This window comes from Lactuca sativa, chromosome 4 (assembly GCF_002870075.4).
Source record: "Lactuca sativa cultivar Salinas chromosome 4, Lsat_Salinas_v11, whole genome shotgun sequence".
In the NCBI taxonomy this organism is placed as follows: Eukaryota; Viridiplantae; Streptophyta; class Magnoliopsida; order Asterales; family Asteraceae; genus Lactuca; species Lactuca sativa.
The window spans coordinates 152,401,942-152,408,155 of NC_056626.2; positions in this window are offsets into that span (position 1 = coordinate 152,401,942).

A 6,214-nucleotide genomic window follows, 5' to 3' on the forward strand; every position below is an offset into this window, starting at 1 on the left:
GTTTCTGATCAACCATTGAGCAGATTCAACAACAGTTGAAAACTTGCTATTTCCAAACTTTGATGCATTTAGTTTATGGTTCTTAAGACCTAAAGTTCCATATAGCTCCCACTTAGAAAAAGAACTTTCTAATCACTTATCTTATGGAATGAGAATTAGTGGGATCAGTAGAAACTTCATCGTAAACAATCATTTAGGCTATTCTACATGAACACAGTTAGTAGATGTTAGAGTTACCACAAAAAAATATGACATTTAGTGGCACACTAAAAGTGTCACTAAAAACCCAAAAAATGTCACTAAATGCTTCTTAGAGAATCAGTGGCACACATATTAAGTGTCACTAGAAACACTCCCACTAAAAACAATTAGTGGCACTTTTTGTTTTTGCCGCTGCAGTGTTTGAGGCTTTTAGTGGCACATATTTTATGCCGTTAAATACTTTTTAGGATTTAGTGGCACATATTTTGTGCCACTAAATACTAATTCAATTTTAGAACTTATGTAGTTTTAGCGGCACTTTATTAATTACCACAATACAATAAAAGTTTTTTGAGATACATATTTTGTCCTTAAATACTAATGCAATTCTAGAATTTGAATACTAATAGCGACACATTTTTAGCTATAATATAAAATTAATAATGTTAATTAAATTATAATCCATGGAAAACAATAAAAATTTCATTTTTTTACATCAATGCCAAATAAGTTTAAACGTGGAACCACATAGACACTAAATATAAATATAAAAGCCAATAAAAGTAACAAAAATAATACTTTAAACTTCATTGCAGCTGAACTTCTTCCCCAAGCTTCATGTTATCTTGAATAACCTCATATAGAAAAAACCGTTAAAAAGTTAGTGTCTCAACTATTAATACATTAATCCATGTAGTTTGGCTTAACCCATTAAGTCACCGTGTTTAGATTAAGTCAACAAGAAACAACCATATATGGTTGTCCAGATTATGTGCTATGGATAAAGTGTTGCCTTAATAACTGACATTAAAAAAATGAAAGAAAAATGTAAATGATAATAAAGCATTTTAAGAAAAAATGATAGGAAAATCTTACTCCACATAGCCATTGGTGCAACGTGACCAACTCTTATCCCACTTCGAAGCACTCCTATATATCCTCATGTTGTATCTTTGCATCAACAACGCATAGTTTAACCATAGTTAACATTTGAGTAAAAAACTTAACATAATAATGGGTTTGATATTCACTTGTATCAGTAAGACAACTCTGTAAATAGGTTGTGAATGACATCATCCATTTGCAGAAAGGCAGCAGCATGCCTGGCAACACACGAGGTACCCTACAAAAGTTATAGTGACAAACTGTTAATCAATTGTAAAAATAATTTAATAAGTTATGTAGACTAAAATCAGATAGAAAAATATTTTGTAATGATGATATGGGAAAATAGATAACATATCTTCAAAATATTTCCATCAAAGAAAAAAGTGGAAAATCAAATACAGTAAATGAAATTACGGGCTACACACCTCGTATCCAAGCTGCACCATGTTATTAGTAAGATGGATGAATTTATTTTGCCTAAACAATTACAAGTAAAGGATATGAATTAAATTATAAAAATTTGATCTATATATATTTCAAATCTTAAAATTCAAAATATACCACTTAGAAAACCAAAACATATACACCTTAAAAGGTATTGCATAAGAATGTTATATAAATTCCTAAGTTAATTCACCTTGGCAACAATAACTTCTATTTGTTCTTGCTTCACCAGTTGAGAGACCATGGTCCTGCAAAATTAGAACACAATTTAATGTTGCCTTCGTAGGTGGCATGTAATGGTAGATATACAAATGTATAAAACAAAATTTTGACTTATTTGAATTTCATAAGCCGAACATGGCGATTCAACGACTAGTAGGGCGATTGAGCTTCCAGAACTATTTCATGAATCCTAATCATAATAACAAGATGTAAAAAATCCTGTAATGTGAATTGTATTAAATTCATTAGGTTGAAGATAAGGTTAGTGAATAAGAGACAAGTATTTCCCCATTGCACTTAGTGAGTTATCACTTATCAGTTCCATTTGTTTGTGATTTCATTCCATCATAACAAATATGCCATAAAAGAAAGGTGATATATGGGATTGAGAGCAAAAATAAAAAGGAAAAACTATTGTAGTCACCATAAGAGCATAAATACGGGTCAAAATTCCCTTCTTCATCAATTTCATGTGTAGAGCTTTATCAGTCCATACAACATGTCCAGGATGATACATGTAGATAAGATTTCTACTTAATTTCACCCTTTAAGAAATCTAAACACAAATTAAATAAAAAAAAATCAAAACTAAACAAGTCAATCTATTTTCATGATTATGAAAAAGGACACAAATTCTTACCAGCTTAGCATCTCCTCCTCTGTTGCAGTTGATGCAATTATAAAAGCCTGAAACACTATTAGTGAGATGATTATTAAATTGGTATTAAGGATTTTCAAGTTAAAGTTGTTTATTTTCTCACTATCTTTAAGAAGAAACATCAACCAATACTCACAGATCTGTCGAATTCTAACATGAAGCATCTTTTAACATTTTCTTTTGTAGGTTGGCAACTATATCTGCCACAACTTGATTTCAGATCTGAATACATCATGAAATATTCTCTTTTCAAGTTATAAATCAATATGATAAGCATCTTATCTCATTAATGGTTGGTAGAAATACTAAAGACCATACATGACCATGCATGATGAAACAGAGTTTATCAGGATGTACCACTAAGAAATCATCCATTTAACCACTATCTGTCATATTTAGATTAATTAATCCTTGTATTAGACGGTTAAACCCATTAATATACAATACTAATTACATCTACAATGTGATCAATAATATAGGTTGCTTGTTTTGGTTAAGTCTAAAGCAAATCTGTATTAGGGATAATGTAACTGGGAGTGGTGAATAAAGCATAAATTAATCATGAAATGAGAAGTAACCTGGTAACAGGCGACATGTATCTTAAATTTTTTTGATTGTGTATGCTTGAACATTGTTGTTATTACTAGTGAAACGAATGTCAAGAATTTCATGACCACTTACGGATAACATAAATCCTCTTTGACAGCTTCAAGACAACAAATCAAATAAATACCTAGAAGGATAAGAAGAAACTGATCGAATCAATGTTTATAAAATATGTTATGTATGTGTTTGTTCGAAGAGTTGTAGCAACACGAGGAAGAAGGGAGAAAGTACAAACCTTATCTGTAGTAGTGGAACCAAAAAATGAGAAAGAGAGATGACTGCATCGCAACCGTCATCACGATCGTTGTCCATTATGTCGACTGTGGTGCAGATGTGTCGCCACTGGGAAGCCATTGCTGATTTGATGTAGGAGCTTATTGCCTATCTACAATGGTAGTCACCGGTCCAATTTAGGGGCTATGTCGTTCGAGGAATCGTTATCCTCTTGGAGGAGTAGAGGATTGGAGGGTGAAATACGAAGTGAGAAGTCGATTCATTGCTTTGGCGCCTGATTAGGGCACAATATAAATAAAAATAAGAAAATACGTATCTAGGGAAGGGTTATATTGCAACACTTTTTAATGATAAATCAATGTCACAAAAAATATGTGCCACAAAAAACATTTTATAGTGGCACAAAAGAAAATATGCCATTAAAAAGATGTGCCACTAAACATAAATTTATTTGTAGTGAGTGGTTAAGCTTATTGTCTAACATAAGCTCTATAACTCTATAACTTTTACATAAGGATAAACCATTTTATCCTTAGCCTAATATAAGCATCTAATCCACTTGTTTTGTTGGAGAATATATATGCTCTATATATATTTGTTGTAGTGAGCACAATTCCAAAATTTTATAAAGTAAATAGTTCTTTTAAAACATCATATAATAGACTGCAAAGCCTATGTATTATCCTCTTTAAAAACTTGTACTATTGAAATTCAACTAGTGGCTAGGTAACCCTATCCCACTAGAGAATACGAAGGATACCTTGAATATCTAGAGATAGATTCAAGTGACCAGGTGATCTTGTGCCACTAGAAACATACTAATGACAAGTGAGTGTTTTAGTCGGAATGAGTTGTGAATCAATTCCACAACTCCTAAGATGTTCCAAGAAGACTTGGTTTACAAAACTCATTTTCTTTAGCACATTGAAAGGTTAATGATGATCTCATTAATGTGTATTTCAATCTTCACTATGGAAAAATTTGATCAAATAAAAAGGTTTCATCGATAACAAATAAAAGCCGTTAGTGAAATTGATTAAGTATCTATCACCAAATCTATTCATGGATTGAAAAAGATTACATACGTCACTTATGTATAACTCTTTGTCAAGCCTTTTGTTCCTTAACTACCAATAAATAAAGACACTTGTGAATCATCTTCCCATATAAATAGGATTCACATATATCAAATGAATCTAGCTCATATGCCTTCAAAAATTCCATCCTTTTGAAGTTGGTATATGTATTTCTTATTTATATTGTCATGGTGATTATGACATAGATAAGTTCTAATCAAATATCATTTGATTATATAGGTGTTATGATCAGAACTATTAATTTAATGAAAGATTATAGATTTACTTCATAAATAACATTATGAGAAAATATTCTTTAACACATAATACATCATTTCAGAACATAAATGTGAACATCCATTAAACGATAAGTAAATCTAGATTTATTCATAAAATTACAATTGTTACATATCCCTCTAAGGATAGGTACAATACATATATTGTTTAATAAAAGACTATAACAACACTTGTTATATCTTCAACACAAAATACCATTCGTTTGTAATCAGTTGATTATTTCTTCCAATCATCAACACATAATATCAATTATTAGTCTCACCTGAAGTATAACATACTCAAGTAAATGATGGAAAAATAAATAGTTCTATCATATAGATATCTGAAGTCTTGTCCAAGTCAGACTTCTTCAGCTCGATGAGATGAGAGGAACAATTCCTCCTTTAGTGGCCAGTTTCTTCCATAATAGAAATAACACTAATCATTTGGTCCGTTCTTGATTTCTAGGTTTATGTTGTATTTCCCTTAACCGAACTATAAGTCTATATGAGCGCATAATCTCTTAGAATTCGTTTTATTCAATGCTTGAACAGACTTGAAGCTGTGTCTAGTGTTCTGATTGAATATATGTTTTACTTGATGAGACATATAATATGTTTCATAATTATGCAAGTCATGATTAATTTATTTAGTATGATGTGAGACACATCATCATCATCACAATAGTACTTCCATCAAAGTATCATGATCAGATTAACTAGTTGCAGAGGTTATTCATGTATGAGATCTTTCAGTATATATAATTTCTATTTATCTTGAAGGTAGAACCTCAAGATATTATACCAGTTATAGAAATTATAACAATCAAATGTTACTATCTCTTGAAACTCAACAAGAGAGAGGTTTTGCAGGGCATAAAATTATTAACAGTTATCAATAGAATTTAACAAAGTTTCGTTTAGTACTTTCAACATTTAGTCTTTAAAAATTAATACCTTATATTGTTTCTTAAAACATTAATTTATTAAATTCTAGGATCCAAGTAACGAAACAAGTAAATAGTTAGACAACCTTTATCCCATAAACTTAATCAAACTCGGTAGGTAGCGATTACCAATTGCATACGATATGTAACTCCTAGATTATGGGATCCTAAACAACTATTGTTTAGCTTGGCATGTTTATCCCATATATGCCTCAAAACTATTATGCTTAGGCGACCTTTATGACATAAGAAATTGATCAAATCATGCATTTAAAAAACATGTGAATTATACTTCACAAATGGTTAGGTGACCATTATCTCATAAGCAAATACAAAAACAGCTTGACTATTTTTGACAACTCAAATGAATAAGGTGACCCTAAAATCCATATTAATTGCACAAAAATCCCAAGTGAATTTTAAATGGATAGCATAGATTTGAAATTTTGTAAATAATGGTTTATATATGTTAGGGTGCAAAGTCACGCTTGGATGTGGAGTGTTATGGCTTACCCTCTTGTATGGGTAAATGGGTTGAGTCTTTCCTATAATTAGGAAGTGAGTTGTAACACCTGAAATTTTTGCAGGTATTTCCGAACCCTCTTCTATCTTTGCTTTGTCAATTATAGCCCTTGGGACTTAGAATGTAGAGCCAAGACAAGT